This window comes from Cavia porcellus, unplaced genomic scaffold, assembly GCF_034190915.1.
Source record: "Cavia porcellus strain 051 isolate PalLab524CR breed Dunkin Hartley unplaced genomic scaffold, mCavPor4.1 scaffold_15, whole genome shotgun sequence".
Classification (NCBI taxonomy): Eukaryota; Metazoa; Chordata; class Mammalia; order Rodentia; family Caviidae; genus Cavia; species Cavia porcellus.
Genome location: NW_026947498.1, coordinates 68,657,093 through 68,684,961, shown reverse-complemented (window position 1 = coordinate 68,684,961; position 27,869 = coordinate 68,657,093). Strand labels below are relative to the sequence as shown.

The 27,869-nt window shown below is 41.5% G+C and overlaps 1 pseudogene; it reads left to right on the top strand.

Moving 5' to 3' along the window:
- The window catches only part of LOC100718919 (protein mono-ADP-ribosyltransferase PARP14-like), a 47,008-nt pseudogene that overhangs the window by 282 nt on the left and 18,857 nt on the right, over positions 1-27,869 (top strand).

The following is a 27,869-nucleotide window of genomic DNA, read 5'->3' as shown; positions in this document are numbered from 1 at the left end:
GGGGCGGCCACCCGCTCCTTCCCCGGGGGATCGGGGTCCTGGCCGCGGGTGCAGGTCCGCCCCGCCCAGCGGTGGCGTCCGAGGAGCTGGAGGTGAGGCAGAGCTGGAGCGCGCCCGCCCCGACGCGGCCGGTCCTCTGCGCGCTGCGCCCCTGCGCGGTCCGCTGGGCTGGGGAGCTGTGGCCAAAACAGCCAATGGATAGATAGTCCCTGTCCTTCCCACCGCTGCCCTCCCTCCCCGTTGCTGTTAGGGGGGACGCTAAGAAAAATGAGAACTCCTAGTAATTCCTCCCGGGTCGCGGGATTCCCAGGGCTTCTAGACTTTGTCCAGGGTCATTTAGAGAGGGGCAGTGGTGCTACCCAAAGGCACCTGGTCTAGGTGTAAATACAGGCTTCGCTGTGGTCCGCGCTGGGAGGGGAAGGCCAGGCGCCACAGATCAACAACACACTTCGTTGGAGACTTCCTCCACCTCTGTTGTTTCCTCCTCCTCTCAGGGTGGCTGCAGAGTGACAGCTCGAATGGTGCTCAGAGGTGATGCTGGGTTGGAAAGTTTCCTTCTCTTGGGCTTGCAGGGCTGAGTTCTCCCAGCATGGCTTCCCAGCTGCGGTCCTACCTGGGAAGCAAGGCCCGGTCTCATGGCTTAGGATGCAGACAAGCCCTATGGGCCTCGCGGTGAAGGATTGGCCTAGAAGCTTTTGGGCCAGAGGAGAGGCAGGGAGGCCTAGAGAACCAGGCAGCTGGAATGGCCCAGCAGGGATCCAGCCTGGGGGAATGGCTCAGAAAGAGAAAGGCATACAGATGGGTGTGCAGGAAGTGAGTGTGGAAGAGGACAGAAGACCCTTGTTTATGAAAAACCAAGGATAGTCTCTGCCAAGGACTGCCTCCATGAGTGACTATCTGGAAGGCTGGCTGGGCAGCTGAGTCATTGTCCAGCCAGTCACTTGCTCAGTTGGATTCCAGCTGTCAACATCAAAACCCCTTAGGGATTGCTTTTCTGAGGGTCCTGTCAGTCTCAGCAGTAGTGCTCTAATTGTGGGCTCTGACTTTCCTCTGAATTCCCAGAGGGCAGTGAGCAAGGGACCTGGGCAACTGTTGGAGAGAGTCCCAAAGTGAGTGTGGGTGGGTGGGAATCAGCCCCTGGGGTGACCTCAGTGCCTGAACTTGGAGAATCTCTGGGGTCTGCTAATAACACAAAATGAAGGAAAATGGAAATCATCATACAAATTTTCAGCAGGCTGAGTACAAGCAGCTTCCCTGTGAGGCTTTCTTCTTCACAGCTGCAGGCTCCCTGCACCTCAGAGGGTCCAGTGCCCCCTTTTCCCTTACCCCTCAGCTAAGGAACTCAAAACCTCTGGGAGCTGTTTATGGGCAAAGTTCTCAGGGTGGGGAAAGTCCTTTTTCAGTTTCAGTTTCCTTCTTGGGAACCACTTTCGTAAGTATGGAGTCTTCCAGAATTCTCTGACAATAAACAGCCAGTCCTGGCATTCCTGCGGGGCAGGGTGTCCAAAGAGAGCACACTGTTGCCGTCTGCCCACCCTCCATGGCAGGCAGTGGCCCTGCCAGGTGTAGGCCCGCCGTGAAACATGACCTCATGCCAGTGGCAGAAGAATAGAGACGAGGCACCAGTGCTCCTCTGCAGAGAGTGGCACACAGCAAATAGGAATGAGTAGGAAGTGATAATCCGGCTTTCATAGTTACATGATTTTGTTGAGAAAAGCTGGTTATTCCCCCAATTCCTGCTCCTCTTTCTTCTCCTCCTCTTCCTTCTTTTTCTTTTTCTGGGCTGGGGATGCCCTCAGGGCCTCATGCATGTTAGGCAAGTGCTCTCACACTGAGCTGTCTATACCATCAGCCCTGGACCTCATGTTTTCTTTATTTACTTAAAAATTTTTTTTTTTGGTGGTGGTACTGGGGGTGAAATGCAGTCCTGTGCATTCAAGGCAAGAACTGTACCACTGAGCCACATCCCCACCCCATGTTAAACCTTGTTTTGGGTGTATACATTTTGTCATCCTTTCTGGTCATAATTGAGCTCCTGCTGATTGTCTCAGACACCTTGGGGTGAGGAAACCTATCTACTTAAGTAAAATTAAACATAGATGATCTGAGCTTTGTTGTAACCCAAGTATTGAATATAGTAAAAATCTGAGTATTATAATCCCTTCACCAACCCTCACAATCCAGAAAGTTGTATTTGTAATCCCATTGAAATGTTATTGGAATCCCGGCAAGTTAATTCCAATCTACCACCTCAGTGTAACCCATAGCAAGAGTAGAGACACGGCGACATAGTCAAAGTTAAGGGCAGTCGGGGTCCTAAGCCCAACCAGGTGAAGATGTGTGGACAAAGGCCTGGATCCAAGGCCCCTCCAAGTATTTATTATGTTGTGAAGAAGCAAGTGGCTCAAGGATCAGTGACAGTGAGGATGGTGGGTGACTTGAGCTGGCTGGCCAGGTGGGGAAAAATCATCTCTGCAAAATGCAGGGAGAATGAGGTGAACAAGGATCAACCTGCATAGTTCAATTAAGGTAGAATTTGAATTGTTTTAGGAGGCTGTTGTCTCAGTTTCTGATACGATAACTTTTGCAGCTTACTGGTAATGCTTTCCCCACTCTGAATGAGGAAACAGATTTTAGAGGAGTTAAAGCATTGCCGTGAGTCACTTTGCTAGTTTGTGGCAGAGTTGAAGGTCGAATTTAGGTCTTTTTTTTTTTGTACCGGGAATCAAACTCATGACGTTGGGCCTGCCAGGCAGGCACTTGTGCCACTGAGCTAAACCTGTGGACTCGAATTCGGGTCTTTGGACTCTTTTGTCCGCTCTTCAGTTTGTTTACTGCTGCCATTCTCCTGAAGTGCTAATTATTTTTGATTTTATATTTGCAAGTATCACTCTTCCTTTCTTCTTCTTCTTCTTCTTCTTCTTCTTCTTCTTCTTCTTCTTCTTCTTCTTCTTCTTCTTCTTCTTCTTCCTCTTTTTCTTCTTCTTGTTCTTCTTTTTTTTGTATTGGGGATCAAACTCGTAACCTCATGCTTGCCAGGCAGGTACTTGTGCCCCTGAGCTGAATCTCTGGCCCTCATTCTTTCATTTTGCACTCCCTTTACTAACAGATGGGAGGCTCTTATCATCACAGGTTAACAAATTGGCTGAAACAGCTTTCTGTTTAGGCTCCTGGTCATTTTGCTCGTGGCCACCTGAATCCCTTCAGAAAATGTGGCTTTGATCACGTCATGTCCCAGGCACCAAGTCTGCCCTGGCTCTACAGGAGGGTTGCTTTCATTATGTCACATTAGTGTAGAATGAAAATCATCACCTTTTTGATGTCTTTGTGACAGGCACTGTGGTTCTTTACAGTTTTTCTTCAGTTTAAACTAAACTGGTACAAAAAAATTTCCACTAGCCTCATTAATAAAAGGACAGCATTTTGGGGGCTGGAGATTTAGGTCAGTGGCATAAGCACCTGCCTTGCAAGCAGGCAGTCTTGAGTTCGATCCCTGGTACCAATAAAAATGAAAAAAAAAAAAAAGACAGGATTTTTTAGCAACGCCTATTGAATAATACACTAAATGTGTTTGTAATCAACTTACCATTAATGTGACAAAATACCTGAGATTCGCAATTTTTAAGGTGTAGTTCTGCTCAATAGTTTTGGAGGGGTCAGTCCTGCATCAGTTGGCCTCTTGCTTCTGGGTCCTCAGCAAGGCTGTACATCATAGCGGGCGTAGTTGAAGAGGAAGCCCTCTTCTCATGGTGGGAAGGCGAAAAGGGAGGAAGAGGAAGGGGAAGGGTCCCCTTTTCCCTTTAAGGGTTGGTGCATGTGACCTACCTCGCTCCCACCAGGCTCTGCCGCTTAGAGGTTCTATCACTTGCTGTTGGTTCAGAGGCTGGAAACTAGTATTTCAGTGCTGGGCCCTTGAGGGATGTTCCATGTCCAAACTCTAGCATTATTTATTTTAAAATATATTGGAGGATGCACTGCAAATTCACATCTGCTTCTAAAGTTTCCCTCTGTGTACTATGGATAGCGTCTCTTGAGAAACTAGCTCAACTATTGACAGAGTGACGAAACCAACGGACACCATGGGATACTTATATAAATGACAGCTGCTTGTCACTTGGCTTTATTTTCATATTTTTTTTGACATTTCAGTTCGACAGACAGTTCTGCAAAAACCAAATCACGAGTTAGTCTTGCCAGGAAAAGGGACGTACCAGTTAACAGTCCAGCTGCCCACCACTCCGGATGAAGTCCCAGATTCTAAGGAGAAAATTCCAACACGTTTTGTAAGTAAACAAAGGGATCCAGGCATCTGAGCAGAGGAGGTAAAGCATTCATCACAGTGGAGTGAGAAAAGTAGGCTGCACATGCGCAGGAGCAAAGGCAGTGCGGGGGCCACATAGAGTGATGAAGAGGGAAGCGCTTTGTTTGACTTTAGACACTTGAAAAGGCAGGATGTGAGAGTCCCCAGGACGGTCAGGGTGGGGGCGGTGAACCTCCGGCACGTGTGCCCTGCGAGCTGTTTGCATCATTGAAAGCTCTAAAAATGTCACCACCACTGGTTTAGGATGTAAATTTTGAATCTGTTGGCCTTGGCTGTTTTGTAATTTGCAGCTTGCTATTTTCTTTTTGCCTTTACATCATCTTGAGGGGACAGTGGTTCGTACTGCAGGTAATCTTTCCTTAACTGTAAGGGAGATTGTCAGATTCTTGTGAGGATTTAGTGTAATGACTGCTTTGAAGACCCGGAACCTTTCTGCTTGTATAGTAAACAGTAAATGTTAAGTGGAAAGACATCATGAGCTAAGCTCTTTGTCTGACTTAGGTTTTACCCCGAGCCCCTGACACTGGGTGCAGAGCTTGGTGCAGGGGTGCATGCTCATAATCCAAGCAAGTGAGACGCTGAGGTAGAAGGATGGTGATTTCTAGGCCAGCCTCAGTTACTTAGGGAGATCCTGTCTCAAAACACAAAAATAAAATCCCAGTTGATGTACACTGGGATTTCTTTTGTTTGCGTCTCATTTTCAACAATGATTATTGTGACTAGTAAGGAGATAAGCTCTGACATGCGGCCCCAGATGCAGTCAAGAGCCCCGTCACTGGAGCTTTCCTGTTTGGGTTTCTATGTTCTCTGCATCTCCAGGGTGATCCTAGGGTCATCTTCTTAATGTAAAGAAATTATTAGCCCTATATTAATGTTACTTTATTGTCTGGGTTTCAGGAATCCAAGACCAAAGAAGATGTCAAAGAACCAGGTAAAATATCAGTTGAAATGACTCTGACCTTCACCAGACAATTTTGTTTTGATTAAATAAGACACTTGAGATCAATAAAGTTAATTAATAAAGAGAAAGAGAGAGAGAGAGAGAGAGAGAGAGAGAGAGAGAGAGAGAGAGAGAGAGAGACAGACACCTGGAGGACCTATCCTGTCTTTGTGACATACACAACAGAGTTTGCCCACCTAGGAGCTGCCATGCGATGCATGATCCTCATACTTGGGCAATGAGAACTCCTTGAGCTCTCAGAGGTTGGTTCACAGGATGGGCACAGTTCCCTCTGGAGACAGTAATGTGTTGCAGTGAGGGTAGAACAGAAGACTCCCGGGGCAGTGGCAATGAACTGAACTCTCAAGCCCACGTGTGCCCAACTGCCCAGTGAGAAACAAGGACAAGCATGTCGTGTTTGTGGACGCCGTGCGTGGTCAGTCAGTCAGCACTGCGCAGTGAGCCCTGTGTGTGCAGACCTGTCCTCTGGACCTGCTTCAGGGAGGCGTGACTTCTCTGTGGGCCACAGCTTCCCTGAGGTGGTGGCCTGTGAGGGAATGTCCCGTCTTCCCAAAGGCAGGAGCTCTTCTGATCTCCTGCTGTAGGAAAAGCCAGCAGACAACTAGATGGCGTGGACTCTGCTGCTGAACACACTATCGTGCCTTAGTCTGTGGTGCTGCCTGATCAAAGCAGCAGCACGTTCACGTGATTAAGCTTGCTGCTAAATGAGAAACTATGCTAAGTGAACCTAGCAAGAAAGAAACAGTGACACAAGTACCCACATCTTTGGGAAAAAGAGATCTGGAAAAAACATTGTCCTGGTCACAAGAATGGTAGTTTCCTGCAGCCTTCTTTTTGTTTATTTGTTGATTTTTAAGTAGCATGAGAATGAGAGCTTCCATTACCTAGAAAAATGACTAATTAGTGGTTAGGAACATGCAGACTGTTTTCACCTGATGTGAATTTACAATTCCATTATAGAATCCAATAAGCACCTTTTATAAAAAGCTTAAGATTCTTATGAAATAGGAATCTTTTTGTGTGCTTGGATTAATTCTTGCTTTCCATCTTTCAGATCTGAAATTGGCTCATTACTGTTTATTCAAATCCTGGTGTTTATTATTGTGATCTCTTAAAGCCTTATTATTTTCTGAGAAATTGCCTTAACTTCTGTAGAATCAAGCTCAGTTTCAGAGGAAGTAGCTATTTGTATATGTATACTCCTACTATTGTATATCCTGGATCTAAAATGTATTTTTTAATTGATTTTATCGGTATACATGATGACACACATAATGACTGCATTCCTCACAGGGAGTTTGTACCCGGACAGGACGGATCATGCTTCTTTTCTCCCCATTCCCCTCCCTCCCTTCACCCCTTCTTACCCTCCTTATTTGCAAAAGCTTTGCTTCTGTTTTTGCCTTCTGTTCTCTTCTTTCCTTTTGCCTTCCTTCCCTCCTCCTCCCCCTTCCTAGGTCCTCTCCCACTTGAACACTTCCTTCCTGCTTCCCAGTGTGTGTCATGTGTGCTTTGGTTTCTCCCACAAGGAAAACACTGATATTTAAACATCTGTGTCCAATTTATTTCACTTAAAGAGTACGGTCTTAAGATTCGTCCATTTACCTAAAAATGTCTCAAGTGTATCCTTTATGGTGTAGCACTCCATTGTATATAAAAACCATATATTCTTACTCACTCATCTGCTAATGGGCATCAGGTCTGTTTCCCAGATTTAGCTGTTCCACACTGTGGTGCTATATACGTGGGTGTGCGTATATTCCTATGCCATGATGCTAGAAGGAGAATAATTGGGTCAAATGCAACGTATAGTTTCAGTTTTTCAAGGACTCTCCACACTGGTTGTACCAGTCTACCCTCCCACCCACAATGGCAAAGGGTCCTTTTTCCTTACAGCCTTCTTGCCAGCATTTGTTATTGGCTGATTTCTTTAATGTAGTCATTTTTTCTTGGGTGAGATGAAATCTCAGTGTCATTTTAATTTGCATCTCATGAATGACCAGTGAAGTTGAACATTTTTTTCATGTATTTATTTGCTGTTTGTGCTTCTTCATCTGAGAAGTGTCTCTTCATTTTCCATGCTCATTTTTTTGACTGGGACTTTAAATTTGGGGGAGTTGGGTGCTTTGAATGCTTTATATATTCTAGTTATTACTTCTTTGTCTGAAGAGCAACTAGTAAAAATTTTTTCCCTTTCTGTGGGTTATGTTTTCACTCTGTTGGCAGTTTCTTTTGATGTTCAAAGACTTTTTATGGTGAGATGGTGAGATCTCAGTTTTCAATTCTTTGTAATATTTCCTGTGTTATTTGGATTTTGTTCATAAAGTCTTTTCCTATACCTATTTCTTCAAGTGTTTTATCTCTTTTATCTTCCAGGAGATTAAATGTTTCTGTTTTAATATTTATCTGTTTGATCCATTTCAATTTTAGTTTAGTGTAGGGTGACAGATGTGGATCTACGTTAATCTTTGTCATGTGGAAATCCAATTTTCCCAGCACAGTTTATTTAAGAGGCTATCTTTCTTCCAGTGAAGGTGTTTGGTACCTTTGTCCAAAACAAGATTGCTATAAAAACAAAACAAAACAAAACAGACAAACAACAATAAAAAAAAAAAAACGCAAACTAGACCCAAGGATCCTTGCTGTTTTTACCACTGTAGTTTTGTAGTATAATTTCAAGATGGGGGTTGTGATGCCTCTGCCTTGCCTTTGTTACCCAGAATTGCTTTTGCTATTGGAGATTTCATCTAGTTCCAAATGAATTTTAGGATTATTTTCCTAGTTCTGTGAGGTATGCTATTGGTATTTTGGTTGGGATTGCATTAAATTTATTGTGGCTATCCAAGAAAATGATATCTATTTCTATTTCTTTCTTTCTTTTTTTTGGTACCAGGAATTGAACTCAGGACCAGTGCTTGCCAGGCAGGTGCTTGTGCCACTGGGCTATATCCCTGGGCCTTCTATTTCTTTATATCTTACTTAGTTTCCTGTTTTGAGAGTATTGTAGTTTTGAATCTATAGATATTTCATCATTATTATTATTAGATTGATTCCATGTATTTCATTTTTCTTGCTACTATTGTGAAAGGTATTGTTTCCCTAATTTTTCTCTCAGTGAATTTTCTATTTGTGTGTGGGGACGCTATTGATTTTGGAGTGTTGACATTGTATCCTGCTTATTAAATCTAGAAGTCTCTTGGTGAAGTTTTTGAGATCTTTCTATATAGAGTATCATGTAATAAGCAAATAATGATAATTTAACTTCTTCTTCTTCTTAATCGTTTTTTTTTTTTCTTGTCTAATTGGTCTGGATAAAGTTTCCAGGACTATGTTGAGTAGTAATGATGATACTGGTCATCTTTGTCTTGTTCCTGATTTTTGAGTGAAAGCTTTCAGTTTTTGTCCTTTTAGTATGATTTTGGCTATTGGTTTGTCATAGATGGCTGTTATCAGATTGAGGTAAAACCCTTCCATTATCATTTTCTGTCAGATTTTTAGCATGAATGGGTATTGGACTTTGTCAAACGGTTTTTCTGCACCCATTGAGATGATCATATGGTTTTTGTCCATAGTCCTGTACATGTGATGTATTAAACTTATTGTGCATGTTGAACCATCTTTGCATATATGGGATAAATCCTATTTGGTCATTGTGATAATCGTCTTGATTATTTGCTACATTCTGTTTGCCAGTATCTGACTAAAGATTTTTGCATCTATGTTCCTTCTTGGCCTGTAGTTCTCTTTTTTTTTAGTTGGCTCCTTCTCTTGTTTTTGTATCAGGTAATTCTTGCTTCCAGGAGTGAGTTTGGGAGTGTTGCTTCTCTTTCAATTTCATTTTTTTAGTTTGAGGCGTAGTGGCATTAGGTCTTCTTTTAAATTCTTGCAAAATTCAGGAGTGAATCTATCAGTTCCTTGGCTTTTCTTTGTTGGCAATTTTAAAATTACTTCTTCAGTTTCATTAACTGATATTGGATTATTTAGAAATTTTATACCTTCTTGATTCAGCTTTGGTAACTCATGAATCTAGGAATCTGCCCATTTCTTCTGTGTTTTCTACCTTATCAGAGTACAGCTTCTCAAATTAGGTATTAATGATCTTGTGGATTTCTGCAGGATATTAGATCGAAAATTTAATGAAGGGTTTGTTTTTCATGGCTTCATAAATTTTACCATAACTTTGTCTTAACTGATTTACTAAGCATTCTTGCAAATTTGCTTAAAATTCAAATTATATTGTCAGGGAGATCCACCTAGCCACTCACCAACAATGAAGATTTTAGACCCATTTTCTAACCTGTTTTTATCTGACCCAGACTCCAAAGATAGCAAGCATCTAGGAACTTAGGTGGATTTAAATAGGTAGTCTTACATAGACCTTTATGTTGGCTCCTTTAAGAGAGGAAGAAGAGGTCTTCTATTGAGTGGTTAGCAAACCTTTTACCTGGCTTGTTTCCCCAATTCTACAAAGGTACAGATCTTTCACGATCTGTACCCTTTCCTCTTCACAGAAGCCTTTCCACACCAGCCTTCTGTAAATTTCTTGGGCTCCTGAAATGCTCCTGGATGCTCTTTATCAGTTCACCACACTTCTTTCAGGATGAAGCTGCTGATCACAGTGTTATAAAACTGTGCTGCTGGAGTGACTTACTGTGTAGTTCACACAGGCCAGCACTTTCATTTTACTGTGAAAACACTTGTCCGTGGTCTCGTGTGGTAGAGTGGCACTCAGAGATCAATCACACATCACTCATCACAGCCCAGTACCCACTCTTTTTGTTCATAGTTATTTCTTTAATGCTGTGTTGTTCTTGAACCCTTAAACTGTCTTGTGTTTGGCATGTGTGTGTGTGATTGGATACTTTTGTTTTCCTCCAGAGAGCCAAGCAGTCATCTCCAGTTCAGCAAACCTTTCCTGAGTTTCAGCTGTGTGCCATGGGCCAGCAATGCAAGGACGAGTCGGCGCTACCTCGCTTTTGAGAAGCTTAGTTTAATCATTTTAATGTAGAGCTGTGATAGGGGCATGTGTCAAGTGCTAAGAAGGATAAGGTAGGTTCGTCAGACACACAAGGCAGGAAAGGATGTGATACACCTGAGCTGCAAACAGTGGACAGTGGGATATCACATTTCATTTCTAACTAAATGAAGGAAAACCCACCTAAGGCTTGATTTTTAGTTGAGTTGGCCAAGATGTCTGGAAAGAAACGGGCATGCCTAGTGATTATTTACTTTGCTAAGACTATGGTGGATAAAGAACATCTCGTATCTCTTTTTTGTCCGCCTAACATTAGGTGTGTCAGAAGAGGTGGAAGATATCCCAAGAGAATGTGAACATGTTCCCAGTTTGGTGGCATTTGAAAACCTCCACACGAATGTGACTGACATGATGTTAACCTTGTTAGTGGAGAACGTAACTGGCCTGACCAGTGATGACTTCGAGGTGGAAATAATACGAGATTTTGCTGTTGCTGTGGTTGCCTTTAAAAAGCACACAGGTAAGCGCGAGTGACATTTCCTCTTGCACCGCACCTTGGGTTTGGGATACTCAGCAGCAGAACATCGAGGAACGTCCAGCTTTTTGTGGTGGCAGTAAAAGAGCTAATATAGATGCTTTTCTTTCTCTGTTTAGAAGAAAAGTACCTAAGTTTTGAAAATAAATTCTCACCAATTTTAATTGTTTAATGGATTGAACTTTAGCGTGTGAGTGTGTGTGTGTGTGTGTGTGTGTGTGTGTCAGAGAGAGAGAGAGAGAGAGAGAGAGACAGAGAGACAGAGACAGAGACAGAGAGGCAGAAAGACAGACAGAATAAGTCTTTCTTTGGAGTAGACATTTTCATGTATTATCTCACTGGGAGAAGTAACTATTGATGTTTCCGAACTGGATTTACTGGAAAATAATGATAACAAAAAACACATAGTGGTTATAGTAAATCAGGTACTATGCTCAGCCTTTTACCTGTATTGAATTATTTCTTCCCTTCAACAACCTTGTGAGATTATGAGGTTACTCTTATTACCCGCAGTATACACGGGAGGTTGAGAGAGGCACAGAGGTTCCAGTTAGTGAAAATCTGGGTCTGAATCCAAGCAGCCTACGTTCTGTTCTCTTATCCAGTTGACCATTTTTCTCTTTAGTACTTTGAGGGTCATTCACATACACAGGAATGAGAAAGTGCATGTAATGCAGTGAATAAGCATTCTTAAGGGTCATTGTCAGGAGAGGAATTATCCTCACCTAAAACCAGGAAGTTTTCCAGTTCTGAGGCCTCAGTCCACAGTCATGGCTATGTAATGGTCAGTCAAGAACGGAGATCCTGGAGTCAAAATTCCAGCTCTGCCACTGAACTAGTTATACAAGGCTGACTAAGGTACTCTCCTCTCTGCACCTCGTGTCCTTTGCCTACAATATGGGGGTAGCCTGGGGAGGGAGCTCAATGGCAGAGCAGTTGCCCAGCAGGTAAGAGGCCCCGGGTTTTATCCCCAGCATCACAATGAAATAGTAGGTAATGTTTAAAAGGCATTTAGCATAGTGCCTGAGACATGGTAAGGATTTAATAGTTATTCTTATTTCAAGTTTTTTGCTATTATTGTTATTATTGATATTGTTGTCTTATTGTTATTTTAGTTTTTGAGTCAGGGTCTTGTTATGTAGTCCAGGATGGCCTCGAACTCACATGTAGCCCAGGCTGGGATACTTATGACTGTTGCCTCACACCTGTGACTCTCCTGTCTCAGCCTCCTGAGTGCTAGAATTACAGGTGTGCACCATCACATTTGACAACTTTATTATTATTCTTATAAGGGGAATCTAAATGGCTTTGCTCTTGTTCACTGGTCAAATACCTTGAACACCTAATATTTTAACCAGCTTTCAATTACTGTCACAAATACCTGAGACAGTCAACATATCAGAAGAAAAGGATTATTTTAGCTCACAGTTTTGGGGGATAAGTCCATGGTCAGTTGGCCCTGTTGCTTTAAGGCTTGTGGCTGAGCAGCACACTTTGTTGGCAGCACGATAAAACTGTCCACCTCGTGGCCAAAAGAGAGAGAAGAGGAGGTTAGAATCCCACTGTCCCCTTTCGCCCCACACAGTGACTGGAAAACTTCTTCTTAGGCTCCACTTCTTAAAGGTTCTGCCACCTCTCAATCACGCCAAACTGGGGGCCAAGCCGTTAGCACATGGGCTTTGGGGGACATGCAGATCCCAACTGTAGAACCCACTGCTGTGTGCTCCAAGCACTGATCTAGGCGCTGGGGTGTGAGCATGCATAAGTTGCAGCTCCTGCTCTGGAGAACCTCAAGCCTCTGTATAGGAATAATGAAGGTGAAAGGGGAAAAGCTGGCTCCCTCAGCTGTGAGCCACAAGCTACGGGAAAGGGGAGGAAAGGGGACCGAATCGAGTGGCCTCAGCTCGCTCCTGTAAAGGCTGTCTCCTCAGGGCCCTGCCCTTTGTGTCTGCCAGCCCTATTCATCCACGGACAAAAAAACACCTCAAGTAATTTCCTAATGTTCTTTGTTTTGTAGACACTATGAAATTTGTTTCTGACTGTGCCAGTCATGATTTGAGTGAAGGACTTTAGTTGTCTCCAAGACTTCTAGAAGAAACAAAAACAGTCCGGGTTGAAAACGTGCCCCCTGATGTTGATGACTACCAGCTACAAATTTTCTTTGAAAATCCTTTGCATGGAGGAGGAAGAGTGGCCCACATTGAGTGTTTTCCTGAAGAGAGTTCAGCTCTGGTTGAATTTTGTGACAGAAAAGGTAACATCTCTTAGCCTAGTGTACCAGGCGTAATCTAGACCATGTGATGCAGATCCTGGCCGTTGGTTAGATTCTGATGTGCTTTCTTTGCTTATTCATGACTGGAAATGGAGTTAATTACTTGTCCTTCTGGAATATGATGCTTAATGAGGTCAGTGATTCACACTCTGGAGAAGTTCTCAAGGTTTAGAAACATTAAGGAGATTCTCTCACGAGTCTACCTACAGTGCACTGAAAAATAGCATTCTTGAACACTTTCAAATACCGTATTTAGAAAGAGGTGATCTGTATCTTAGCCATTCACATTCATTTCAAGTTAATTTCAGCAAGTTTCGGTAAAGACATACTCAGAAACACACCAGGCTCCTATGAAGTGCTCCTCCACTCCCCTTCATCTGCAGGGTCCTCATTCAGGGCATGTTCTTTACAGCCGGGACAGGCATTTCAGCTGACATCTTCAATAGTTCTTAGTTCAACAAAAGTTCGAATTCTGGTTTTGGTGCTTACTGGGTTTGTGGTCTTGGGTAAGTTACTTTAACCCACCAAACCCTCTGATTTGTTATCATATATTAGGTATGACATTTCTAGTTACCTTGCAAGAATATTGTGAGGTAACAGATGCAAAGTGCTTGGCATCGGTGCCGAAAATGTACTAGTGGTCACTGGTATTGCCCAGCCGCAGAGCCCCTAAGGACTGTAGGGAGAAATTGGGTTTATATTTTTGGTCACATGCTTTGCATCATGCCTGACACTAGCCTGAGGAATCACACACAATGCAGTTATGTTTAACAACTTTTTCACCACGGACACTATTTTAATCCAGCTTGTTAGTGTTCCTCATTCTGATTCCCTTCCCGATGCTGTCCCGTGTACCTGCCTAACAAAATGAAGAGGGCCTCCGAGGAGGAGAAGAGCACACAGACACACACATAGATGTGCGAGGGGCCGTCTCAGTACATGCTGCAGAAGGGGATTGTAGAGGGACAGAGGGAGGTGTAGCCTATGGGCTGGGCCCCGGAGGACTGTGAGGATGGTTTTCATTTGGTAGGCTGGAAGAATGTGAACTTTGGAGCTCACAGATGATAAATCTGAGCTCAGATATGGAACCAAATTTAAGCTCTTCAGCCTCTGTTTTATCATTTTATCAAAAAGGATCATACTCATAGCTCCCTACTGCAAAGGGTTGTTGTAAGTATTAAGTGAGTTGAATCTGTGTGAAGCACTTACAGTGGTGTCTGGTACATGGGAAGCTATTGCAGTTATCCTCCTTGTGAAGATGCTAATGGAATGTAAGTTGACTATTGAAGCTAAAATTGTGGGAATGGAGAAGAAAAAAACAGGTTGCTGCTCAAACAAGCTTCACTTTGAACACCAAAATACTGTTTACACAGTAGCGAACATCATTTCCATGACTTTGACCAAACTCGTATTTCTTAGTGTGGTAGCAATATAGTCATGCTATCAGGAAAACAGAAAACAGAATTTTAACTTGACTTGGCTCTAAAGTAATTATTGCACTAACTAGAGGCTATCTGTGACTACATTTGAGCACTTTGGAAGTAGAGCTGCCTTTTAAAAATATGTCATCGACGTTCTACAAACATTAAGATTTATTTCCCTGTAGAATGGGATAGTCTTGTTTTACTTTAAAGCATATATTATTACAGTCACCTTATTTTCACTTTTTAAAATTTCTTTTGCTTTTGAAGTGTTAGACACCATCCTGACCAAGAAACACAACTTCAATAAGATGCCGCTCTCTGTCTTCCCCTACTATCACTCTTTGGGGACAGCCTTGTACGGAAAGGAACAGCCTCTCATCAAGCTGCCAGCACCATTTCAAGAGTCGTTGGTGCTGCCTTTGTGGAACTTCTTGCAGAAAAAGACCCATCTGAGAAAAGAGCTGGATGATGAAATGGCACAGCATCACTGTTCGCTAACATGGTCCCAAGTGGACAATAAAGTTACCATCAGACCTGCAGCCACCTTAGTCAATCAAGGAAGACCCAAAATCAAGACATGGCAGACAGATGCTTCGTCAGCACTCTCTGGCCTCAGCTCTAAATATACAGTCACTTCACTTAACGTGACTGCAAGAGTGTGGGACGTCATAAAAAACGACTTAGAAGATGATAGGATTTTGATCGAGTTTGATACCTCTAAGGAGATTGTAACCTTAACAGGAAAATCAGACGATATCCAAAATGTTAGTCCACAATTCAAGGAATTAATAGAAAAGACTACTCAAAAAATTCAAAAGGAAGAGCAAAGTCTGAAGGAAAAAGTGGCCATTTCTTCAGAACAGTATTTTCTTTTGCACCACAGTGGTGTTCTGGAGTGTATGTGCACAGAATGCCCAGACATGGAGGTTCGTTATGATGCGAATGCTCAGAACCTGTGCCTTAAAGGACCCCACATCGATGTGTACAAAGCGAAGCGTGAAATTCAGAAAAAAGTGCACACTATGGCTCAGAAAAGCATTGAGGTCTCTCCTGAGGTCTTCCAGTTTTTACTGCAAGGTAACTCGAAAAAATTCTCTGAGTCCTTTTTTATAGCACAAAAGAATCTTACAGTTTATGAACTCAAGGGTACCACTGTCCTCCTAACCAGCTGTTCTTCTGAAGTCCTGGCAGAAGCTGAAAAACAAATGCTCAGTGCCTTAGATTGTAAACACATTGACGTTGAGGGCAAGGAAATTCTTACTACTGGCAAATGGGAACAGTTTATTGCCAATGTCCAAAAAAAGTTTTATGCTTCCACAAACATCCTAATCAATAAATCCACTGCAGGCAGCCCAGGTGAAGTCATTGTGGCAGGTCTTGCAAAAGAAGTAAGTGAAGTTGTCCGCTTGGTTCTTGAATTCTTGAAAAAACACATGAAAATAGAGAGGTTGGTTGAAGTAGAGACATCCTTGATTGTAGACTACTTAAAAAAAGACAAGAAGCTCCTCGGGTCAAAAATAAATAAGGGAGATATGCAGATACTTTTCAATCCAGAGAACAAACCCAAAGGCATTTTACTAGTTGGCCCCAAGGACCAAGTGCTAGATGCTGTGGACACAGTCAGGGAAATTGTGAAGTCTGTCTTTGTGAGAAGAGTCTTTATTGACAAGCCAGGAGCCAGGCAGTTCTTCCAAGACAAAGCACAGTTTTGCAGAGGTGAGATTAGGAAGAAGTACGGTTGTTTCATTGAACTGGAGAATAAGGAACAGGTAAGAGGCACAGCTGATCGGTCAAAGTACCTCATCCAGAGGCAGGTGGCTCCTGGTGTCAGTCTGACTGCCCAGCAAGGTGACTTGACTCAGTTTCCAGTCGATGTGGTGGTGAATGCAGCAAATGAAGACCTCAAGCATCTGGGCGGTCTTGCTGGTGCCCTCTCAAAAGCAGCTGGCCGGGAACTGCAGGAGGACTGTGGTGAGAAGGCCGTGAAGAGGGACGGCCGCCTCCTGCCAGGCGACACCATCCTCTCAAGGGTGGGGAACCCGCCCTGCCGCCATGCGATCCACGTGGTGGGGCCCAAGTGGTCTGAATCTGAGGCCCCGAGGTGTGTGTACCTGTTAAAGAAAGCTGTGGAAAACAGTCTTCTTTTAGCAGAAAAACACAAGTGCCAATCCATAGCCATTCCCGCCATCAGTTCTGGAGTCTTTGGCTTCCCTTTACAGCGGTGTGTGGAGACCATTGTTCTGTCCATCAAGGAAAGCTTGGAATTTAGGCAGGTTGGGAGCACCTTGAGAGAGATTTATCTTGTGGACTCATCGGAGAAGACAGCAGAGGCTTTTGCTAAAGCTGTGGAAACTATATTTAAAGACACTCTGTCAGTCAGCGTGTCCAAGCCGGATACAACTTCCCTGCCTAGAGGACCAGCAGCGAAACCTGTCACGTCACAGGAAGTGGCCTGTCTGACAGCCCCAGGAGGCTTGAAGATCCTGCTGGTGAAAAAGGGCGTGCAAGATGCTACGGTGAGCATCCTTCTCTTCGACCCCCCAGGCACTGTGATGCATTTCCCCAGTAGCTCATGACGTTGAACATCTTTTCATGTGCTTTTGGATGTGTGTATGTGTTCTTTGAAGAAACATCCGTTTAGATTGTCTGCTTTCAAATTGAGGGATTTCTTTGTTATTGGGTTCAATATACATTTTGAGTATTTTTTTTAAAAGAGATATCTGAGTTGCAAATATTTTGTCCTATTTTACTGGGCAAGTTTTCTCCTATTTTATACAAGATATTACTTCTTAAAAAGTACTTTTTCTTAGTTTAGTGAACTAGAAGATCAATTCAATTTGGAATTACAAGAAGCTTAAGTAATAATTACAAGAGTCACAGCTAACGTGGATTATTATTTGTGCCAGGCATGGTGCTGGGTGCTTGGCATGCTTTGGTGCCATGAAGTAGACTGTGGGGTGATCATCCTCACACACCGGCGAGGGCAGGAGAGTTAGAGGCTTTAGCTAATTTGCCCAAGTCCCATAACCAACCGTTGGGAGGACTGGAATGTATTCTGGTTCTTGGCCACTGTCCTAATTTAAAACATCAAAATAATTTGTTTTTCATGTTTAAAAATAAAATCAAATGTTGTTTTAAACAAGGATCAGGAACGGGAATGGGTTCTATTCTTTTTTTTTAGTGCTGGGAATCGAACTCATGGCATTGCACTTGCCAGGCAGACGCTTATGCTGCTGAGCTAAATTCTCGGCTCTGAATGGGTTCTATTCTTAATCCCCTGACACTGTGTGTTGATGGGAATTATTCACACTGGTGTTAGTAATGGACTGCAGTGCTTCCTCCTCGGTGGCTTGTGAGGTGTGTCATATTCTCCTCTCCTGGATTCTCTAACACAGCCTGATTCACCTGCTCGTGTGCTCTCTGATGCTAAAGCTTCTACAGCTGCTCACTCACTGTCTGCATGGCATCCAGGGGCTTGGCACCTGACATGCCACCCAGGGTATCACGTCTAGCCCAGTTGGCACCGTTTTACTGCAGACAGTCTTGATCTGGTCAAACTAATATGCTCACTGCTCCCGGGCTACTGTGTGTTCACACTTTTGCCTGGTGCTGTCTGCGTGCTGAAACCACTCCCATCTCTCAGGCCCCACAGTGCATGTGGCATCTTCATCAGCTACTGTGCGACTTTCCTCTGGACTCCTTCGCGATTCCCATACCATTTAGAACTTATTTTGGGCAGTTCTGTTTTGCTCTTGAATGTTTCTCAACTAAATACATCAAGCCCAGCAGCTCGCGTGTAGTGGTCATTGATGAACGAATTCCTGGTGTGAAACAAATCTTTGGTTTTGTCTTTAAGACCCATGTTGTGGTCAATTCCGTTCCTTCGGATCTTGCGCTGAACAGTGGGCCCCTTTGTCAGGCCATTTTGGAAAAAGCTGGACCAGAGATCCAGCAGGAGTTGAACACAGCTCTACAAGGGGTAGCTGTCGACGTGGGCACAGTTCTCCAAACCCGTGGCTACAATCTACAGTGTGACCATGTGCTTCACGTGGTGGCTCCAGCATGGGGAACCGGAGATGCACAAAAGGTAGGGCTAGCTTTAAATTCTCCGGAGGATGGAGGAGCTCTTTGGAGTCTTCTTTCTGTGTACTACAGTTTGGACCTGTTTCTTTGGCGCATTCTACCATCGTGGCCCTTTTTTTGAGCTGTCCCTGGCTCTGGGGGACTAGCTAATAATATGGATGCATTGTCGCACTCTTGGTGCCTGGGGGTCGGGAAGGGTGGCTACTGCAGTGAGGAAAGTGACTCGGGGGCCGGAGATTAGAAGACAATGAAAGAAGAGAATGGTTGTCACTCGTGTCCTGCGTGATAGAGGGGTGGAGTGAGTTCGAGTCCTTTTTGGGGACGCTCCTCATGTTCTCTTCTTCTCTCCTGTGTGTTTCTTTCTTTTACTGCTCGCCTTTAAACCCTACAGAAAGTGAAGTGGTGTGGACAGAGATCACAGCAAAAGTTGCTAAGTTCTTGTTCTTTTGGTTCTGGCTCATTTCTGGGGAGTAGGTATAAGGGTGTGCTTTGTGCTTTTCAGATCATGAAAGAAATAATCAGAGACTGTTTGGAGATTACTGAGAAACTGTCTTCACGATCAATTGCATTTCCAGCAATTGGAACAGGAAATTTGGGATTTCCTAAGACTGAGTTTGCCGAATTACTGCTTTCAGAAGTACTCACATTTAGTAGCAAAAAGCAGCTAAAAACTTTACAAGAGGTTCAGTTTCTGCTGCACCCAAGTGATCATGAAAGTATTCAGGTAAGCTCTGCGCTCATTTCTGACTGTTCTGGCAACCTTAGTTTGGAACCTGATTTTGTCAAATGTTTCTTTGTAGAAAAAAATTAACTTCTTTTTCAAGCCAATTTCAAACACACACAAAAGTAGATACAATTTAGCAATTTATTTTAAGCAACAGGATCGTTTTTTTAATGAGTAACATAAATAATACTGTATCATACCTAAAGTAAATTCCTTTGATAACAGTCAGTGTTCAAATTTCCAGTTATCTCATAAATGTGCTACTTTGTCTTCACAGATGTGTGTAGAGTCAGTCTCCAAATTAGACCTACATGCCTTAATAAAGTTGACATAGTTCTTCCTTGTCCTCTCCTCCTCCTCCTCTTCTCATTTTTCTTCTTTTAGTTTTCTTAGTTTTTTTTTTATTTTTTTTTTATTTTTAGCTTTTGAGACAGTGTCTTCCTGTGTAGGCCTTTAACTCACTGTGCACTGTGTAGCTCAGGCTGGTCTCAAACTCACGGCAATCCTCCTGCCTCAATCTCCCAGTTACTGGGTTTAGGGTGTATAGTACCATACTTGACAACATTTTTGTTGCTGTTTATGTTGCTAGTTTTTGAAACACGGTCTCATTATGTAGTTCAGGCTGGCCTTGAACCCACTAGGTCACCCAAATTGGCCTTGAGCTCACAGAGATCCTCCTGCCTCAGCCTCCCAAGTGCTAGGATTACAGGTGTGTTGTATTATGCCCAGTGACAACATATTTCTTAAGACTTTCCGTGTATAGGATTTACTTTCACATGAACATAAAAAATTTAATACATATTATAAAAATGTAATTGTAGCCCTTTGAATGGGAAAACATCAAGATGGGATACAAGTGATTTCTGTTTGTATTGCTGGGAATGCAGTAGATTATAAGCGAAGGATGTGGTTGGAATCAATGTGCACATCTCCACGTGAGTAGGAGACTTAGGACCAGAAATACCGTCTCCAGTCTGTCAAGCCAGCTCACGTTTTTGGAATATCAGTTATAGGTATGCCACTAGAGTTGGTATCATGGGAGCACCACCCTCCAAACTTTAAAATTCAGTAGAGTAGATGGCATTGAATGTTTGGAAAGTTGTATGATACTGCAGAAATTTAACAGATTGGAGCCAGCAGCCCAAGATGTCCATGGATCAGTTCATTGGATCATCTGAATTTTTAGGTCATGCTTTTATTTTTTTTCGGAATCTAGACAATACCTTTAAGTCCCTGGGAAGCAAAGTAAATTGAGCCTCCTTCTTACTCAGACGCCAAACCACCTGAGAAAACTAAGCAGTCCATGTACTTGGCCTGTGTAATTACCGTTACTTCTGCTCAGGAAAGGAGTTTTAGCAATCTCCCTGTGACTGGCATTATGTGCGGTGATGTGATTCCTCCCACCAGAATGCAGCACATACTTTCCCCTCCTACAAATCATAATTACTTTGGGAGCTAAGCTTTGTACACACAAAGCAGCTAATGCAATGCTGAGCATTTTTGAATGAATGGCTGGGAGATGGGGTGTGTTCTGTGACTCAGCCCTGAACCTTGAATCTGTTTTCTAGGGAGCAGCAGGCATCATTTTATTTCCTGAACACTGAGTACTCTGAAAGTATTCTGTAAAAAAAGATTGGTTCTTATAGACACTCAAATGCCATTCAAAAGTACTATGACTTCTCTATATGTGGTTATTACACATGGAAGACGTTTTTAAAGATTAGCAAAACTTATTGAGCTGTGGGGGCTAATGAAGTTTACAAAATGGTGATCTCAACATGCCTTCAAGATGTGAGTTGTGTGGGCTATTTAACAAGGGTTTTTAAATCAGTTGTTAATGCTTAAGAAATTCAAATTTGGGCTGGGGATTTAGCTCAGTGGCATAAGTGCCTGCCTTGCAAGCCCGTGGTTGTGAGTTCAATCCCTGGTACTGGTAAAAATACAAAAAAAAAAAAAAAAAAAAAAAAAAAGAAATTTGAATTTTACATAAAACTCTAGGTGTCCAAAAATGATGTGATCTAAAAACTCCAATTTTCTGGCACACTGGGACTCAAACATGTGGGACCTTGCACTCGTCTTTCTCTTAATACTGTTTTTTTTTTTTAATCAATTGGCAAGTTATTTGCTTTCACTGATTGTGAAAATACTAATTTTCATTGCAGGGACTTTGAACAGTGCCAAAAAATGCATAAATTCGTTAGCTACCTCTCACCCCAGTCTTTGCTACAAGTGTCCTTTCAAAAATAGGATTATACAAAATATAATTTGGTTTTTTCTAAATTATGTGTACAGGATCTAGAGCTCTGATGAGTCTAATTCATTCATTAACTGAGGAGTATAAAATTGTGTTTGTTTCTAGGCATTTTCAGATGAATTTGCCAGAAGGACTAGTGGAAATCTCAGTGACCAAATTCCCAAGGCTGAAGCTAAGCAAGGTTTGCTAAAATTTTTAAACTGACAAATAAATGATTTCTCATTGCTAAGTATTCATGACAGAAGTTGAGAGCGATGATGATTTTGAAAAAAATTAAGTGATGAATATTGTACTAAATTATATTCCATATACCTGAGCATATTTATATGACCTAGGGCAAAAGACCAAGTTGTATCATCAAACACTGGGTTTTTAAATAGTGGTGAGACCATAACTTCCAAAGGATAAAAATGTGTATTTTCCAAAGTAGAGACATTGAGAGATAAGTACCAGGTAAATGTCTCTGTGTCAAAATTGCTGTGGCTGTTGTTGAGTTTGTCCTGTTTAGACTTCCCTAAAGTTGTGTTTTTAAGATGGTGGGGGGCGGGGTGTCTTGCTGTGTTGCCAGGGCTGGCCTTGAACATTTGATCCTTCTGCATCATCCACCTCCTAGAGTTCTCGTAGGACAAGCATGCATCACATTGCCCAGCGTTACTGAGTCTTCACCAATCTAAAAATGCACATCTTTTATCAAATGGGGAGATTTATAAGTATGACTTACTCAAAATGCTTTTTTTTTATTTTTCCCGGTTCCTGATTCCTTTTGCTAGTCTGGTCATGTGCCCAAGAATCCTTCCAAACTGTCTCTGAGGAGCTGTTTTTCTCTTTTCTTCTGATGAAAAATTTATAGTGGTTTACCTTCAAGGTCACTAAGTCTTCTCTGTGTCCGTTATGCTACTCAACCCAAGCAGTGAAATTTTAAACGCAGATAGTGCATTTTTAAATTCTAAAATCTCCATTTGATTCTGTTTTGTGTGGGTGTTAGTATTACATATTTGCCACACATGATGGTGATGCTCATCCCCGGGAATCTGTACCTATACACAATACATCTCCGTGCTTTTTTCTCAGCCTCCTCCTCTCCCTTTACTCCTTCTTCCCCTCCTCATTTACAAAGGTTTTGTTTCCATTTTTCCTCTTTCAGTCCCTTTGCCTTTCTTTCCTCTGCTGCTCCTCTTCCCACTTGAACATCTTCTTCGTGCTTCTCGGTGTCTATCCCGTTTTGCTCTGTACTTGCCCTCTGGGTTTCCCACACAAGAGAAACCATGCAAGACACACTCATGTGTCTGATTTACTTCACTCAAAATTAGGGTCTCAAAGTGCATCCTGTACTTTAAAATGACTCATTTATGTCTCTTTATGCCACAGCAGTACCATATTGTATATAATTAACACACTTTCTTTATCTGTTCCCGAGATTTAGCTATATGGATGTGCATATGTCACTGTGGTATGATACTTTGTAACTCTCTTGGGAAGATACCTAGAAGGGCATTAACTGGCTCAAACGGAACCTCCAGTATCAGTTGTTTGAGGAATCTCCATACTGATTTCTATGGTGCTTGTACCAATTAACACCACCAGTGGAAAAGGCATCCATTTCTCCCACAGCATTTGTTACTGGTTGATTGCTTGATGACAGCCACTTTTTCTGGAGGAAGATGGAAGCTCAGTGTCATCTTAGTTTCAGTTTTTGAATGACCAGTGATACTGAACATTTTTCCATGTGTTTTTTTGCTCTATGCACTTCTTCATCTGAGAAGTGCATTCACGTCTGGGTTTTTTGAGTTCTTTATATATTTTCCCTGTGTCTGAAAAATAGCTGGTAAAAATTTTTTTCCAACTCTGTAGGCTATCTCCACTCTGTTGGTGGTTTCTTTTGCTGTGCAAATGCTTTTTACTGTGGTGTGATCCCAGCTGTTGATTCTTTGTAATACTTCCTGTGCAGTCAGTTTTGTTCATAAAGTCTTTGGCCTCTATGAATCTCTGCAAGAGTTTTACTATTCTCTCTTCCAGGAGTTTACTTCTCTATTCATATCTGCATCTTTCATCCCTTTTGATTTTAGCGCATGGTAAGGGATGAGTCCAGGACAGTGACAGTGAAACTTTGAGACTCAGTGTCCAAATTGTAAGTCAAAACCACTGATTTAGTGTGCAGTGCCGACACTGCAGTTACATCTTTAATACTGAAGTTTTAGTTAGAAAACACACTGTGGTGGCAACAGAGAGGATTCTGTGTGCCCACTGCAGCATATTTTTCGCCACTGGCATAGATTCACTCTCTGGCGTGTGGAAATCCAGTATTCCCAGCATGATTTGTTAAGAAGCGTTCTTCCAGTGAATGTATTTGGCTCGTTTGTCAGAGATGAAGTAGTGGAGTATGCCTGCCATTGTTTCTGCATCTTTTAATATATCGCATTGATCCTCAGGTCTCTTTTTTGCCAGTACCGTGCTGTTTTTATCATGGTTGCTTTGTAGTATAATTTTGAATTGAGGATGATGTCCCCTGTCTTGTCTTTGTTCCCCAGAATTTCTTTGCTGTTCTAGGTCTCTTCTGGCTCCATATGAATTTTAAGATTATTTTCACTAGCCCCGTGACATATAGTATTGGGATTTTGATTGGGATTGCATTAAATCTTATAACAACTTTGGAAGTTTGGCCATTTGTACTATATTGATTCTTCCTACCCATTTTCTGATATCATCTTTAATCTCCTTTGTCAGAGTACTGTAGTTTTCAGTGTAGAGGTCTTTTACTCCTTCAGTAGATTAATTCATAAATACTTCATTATTTTTTGATGATATTGTGAGAGTTGTTTCCCTAATTTCTGTCTGAAAATTTGTTATTTGTGTACAGGAATGCTATTGATTTTTGAGTGTTGACTTTGTATTCTGCTGTGCTTGAATTTGGTTATTAAATTAAGAAGTCTTTTGGTGGAGTTTTGGGGGTATTTTTTGATGGAGGTATTGGGGGTCAACAAATAATGATCATTTAACTTCTTCCTTTCCTATCCACATTCTTCTTATTTATTTATTTTTTTTGTCTAACTGCTCAGGTTAATGTTCCCAGAACTATACTGAACAAGAGTATTGACAGTGGGCATCCATGTCTTGTTTCTGATTTCAGAGTGAAGGATTTCAGTTTGTGTCCATTTAGTATGATATGGGATGATGTTTTGTTCTAGCTGGCTTTTATCAGATTAAGATAAGACTTGTTATTCTAATTTCCTGTAGGTTTTTTTTTTTATCATGAATGAGTTCTGGGCTTTGTCAAATGCCTTTATCTATTGAGGTGATCATATGGTTTTTGTCCTTGATTCTCTTAATGTGATAGATTATGATTTTTGATTTGTGTATGTTGAACCATTCCTGCATTCTAGGATGAATCCTACTTGCTTATGGTGAATAATTATTTTTGGTGATTTGCTACATTGTTTTTGCTAGTATCTTATTGAGGATTTTTGCATCTATGTTCATGATGGGCCTGCAGTTCTCATTTTGGTTGGATCCTTCTCTGGTTTTTATATCAGGGTAATGCTTGCTTCCAGCAATGAGTTTGCAAGTGTTGTTTCCCTTTTGATTTCATTGAAGAGTTTGAGGAGTAGTGATATTAGGTCATCTCTAAAATTTTTATAAAATCCAGCAGTGAATCCATTAGAACTTAGGTATTTTTTGTTGGTAGATATTCTATTTTTTTGTTTTAATTTTATTTAAGGAGAAAAAAAAGAACAGAAAAAAGGTACAAGTTATGCAGCATTTCAGAAAAAATAAACAGTAAGAAATCACTAGTTAATAGATTACATATTGTCATCTTAGAAATAGTTGTTCAAGTTACAAAATTAAAGCATTTAAAATGGACGTTCAAACAGTGAGACTGCAAACAGTTCTGTTCAATGATCCAACAAAACTCAGTAATGTGGTTATCTATCGTATACACTTAAATATACATGCAGTTTTATCCTTTAAATCAGTTTCTTTTCCTCTCTTTTGTACAATGACAATTACACATTTTGTGTTTTATTATTCCCACAGTTCTTATTACTTTTTTTGAAGAGAATAAAACCAAATGTGATATAACAAAACAGAGTCAGTCAAATCAAAAGGATGGACATAATACATAATGTAAAAGCAAAATACAAGATGATCAACAATGGTTACCATAATTCCTCTTGCTATCTTAAAAAGAATTGTCTATATCATCAGTTATAATAAAATTGAACAAAAGAGTAAAGAACAAAACCAATAAAACCAAAACATTGTGGAGACATTACAGGTCTTCAAAAGAAGATAATAGTCAACCAGAATGGACGTCATAATGAATCTTATTATTGTCACAGCTGTTGCCTATACTTTCAAACTTGGTACTATCAAGCAAAACAGAATAGAGGAAAATCAGTCAAAACAAGATGGTGAGAGCAATACAGGGTTTCAAATCAAGTTAATAAGAAATCAAAGTGGGTTACTATAATATATCCTGCTATTTTTTATTTATTTTCCCTTAATTAAAAAAATAAAAATAAAAAAGTAAATAATAAAAAAGGGAGATTGAGATAAAAGAGAACATAACAACCAAACAACACAGGTCAAAATATAACCATTTAAGCAAAATAGTGTTTCACCACCAGATATCCCGACAAAAAGTAGTTACCATAGTGTCTTTTTCCTTGAAATCTTTGAGTATAACTTCGAATACTGTAGCATCAAACATACCAAGACAATGTAAAACCATTCAAGAGAATGACAATATTACAGGGTATTTAGAATCAACTAACAGAAAATGAACAATGGTTTCTGTATAATCTCCTTGTCTATAAATTTTTTGTTTATATTATCACATATAATAAAATCCAGTAAGATACAACATGTTAAGACCAATTCGAGACAGAAGAACAAAAGCTTGGATGGGACTTCAAAACAAGATGATATTAAATCAGCACTACCTATTATGATGTCTTGTTTTCTCCAAAGTAGCTGTTCCTATCATCCAACCTTCTCTGCCTCATTTCTGTTGAGCTCTTTTTCTGTCAGTAGTTGTCAGTTTGTCTTCTTCATTTTGCTTTCTGCACTATTCATTGTGGCCTCTCTGCCACTATTTCTGGAATCTTAGTATTTTTGTTTTTTAGAATGTCCTGCGGTATTCTCTGTAGAGTTCAATTGGTGGTTGCAAATTCCCCTAGTTCCTCTTTAACCTGGAAGCACCTTGTTTTTCCATCAATTTCTAGGGACAGTTGTGCAGGATATATCAATCTTGGCTGGAGGTTACTATCTTTCAAAGCTTGAATTATTTCCCCCCACACTCTTCATGATTTGATGGTTTGTGCCGAGAAGTCTGCTGTAATTCTGATGGGTGTTCTCTTGTAAGTGATCTGTTTCTTGTCTCTGATGGCTTTTAATATTCTGTTCTTATATTGGATTTCTGGAATTTTGATTATTGTGCCTGGATGTAGTTCTGTTTGGGTTGTAGGTGGCTGGGGTCCTGAATGCCTCATACATCTGAGTATCTTTACCTTTTGCTAAATTAGGAAAATTCTCCTGGATTATTTCTGTGAATAGCCTTTGTAGTTCATTTGTTTGTGTACCTACTTCTTCTTTTACATTCTTAATTCTTAAGTTATAGATGCTCTTATCATCTTCTAGCCTTTGTATTATTGCTGTTTGTTTCCTTTAAGAAGTTTTTCATTTTATGCTCCCACATTACAATTCTGTCCTCCAGTTCAGATCATCTATCCTTAGTTTCTTTCAAGCTGTTATGCCAGTTTTCAATAGAGTTTTTAGTTTCCTGATAATCTCTTTGAGCCTGCTTCACGTATTCTATGTTTTCTCTATTTTCTCCATCAAACAATTGTCTCCTTTTTTCTGTTCTTCCATTCCACCATCTGTTTTTTCTTGGGCAGTGCTTAGCATTTCTCTAACTGTTCTACTTATATCTTGCTTTACTTCATTAAATACTTCACTTTTGAACTCGTCTATGAGGCTCCGGAGATACCGCTTGATGTCTATAGGTGCCGTGTCTGATATTGCATGTTTTCTGTCCTCGTTCTCCTTTGCATTTACCTTTCCTGGATCAGTTCTCAGGATTGGGGGCTGAGGACCCTTTCTTATTGCTGCTGCCTCTTCTCATATTTTTTGTTCCTTCCATACAGGTGTATATAGGAGGCCCAGTTTCTTCCTTGTTGGTTACAGTTAGTTTGAATGGCACTGGCTAGTGTTCCCATCTACTGCAGTATACTAGGGAGACACAGACCTGGGCAGCCTCTGCTGGGCCTGCCCCTCCAGGTCAATCTACTGAAGGTTTCATTGCTAGCGTGCACTGCCAGGCG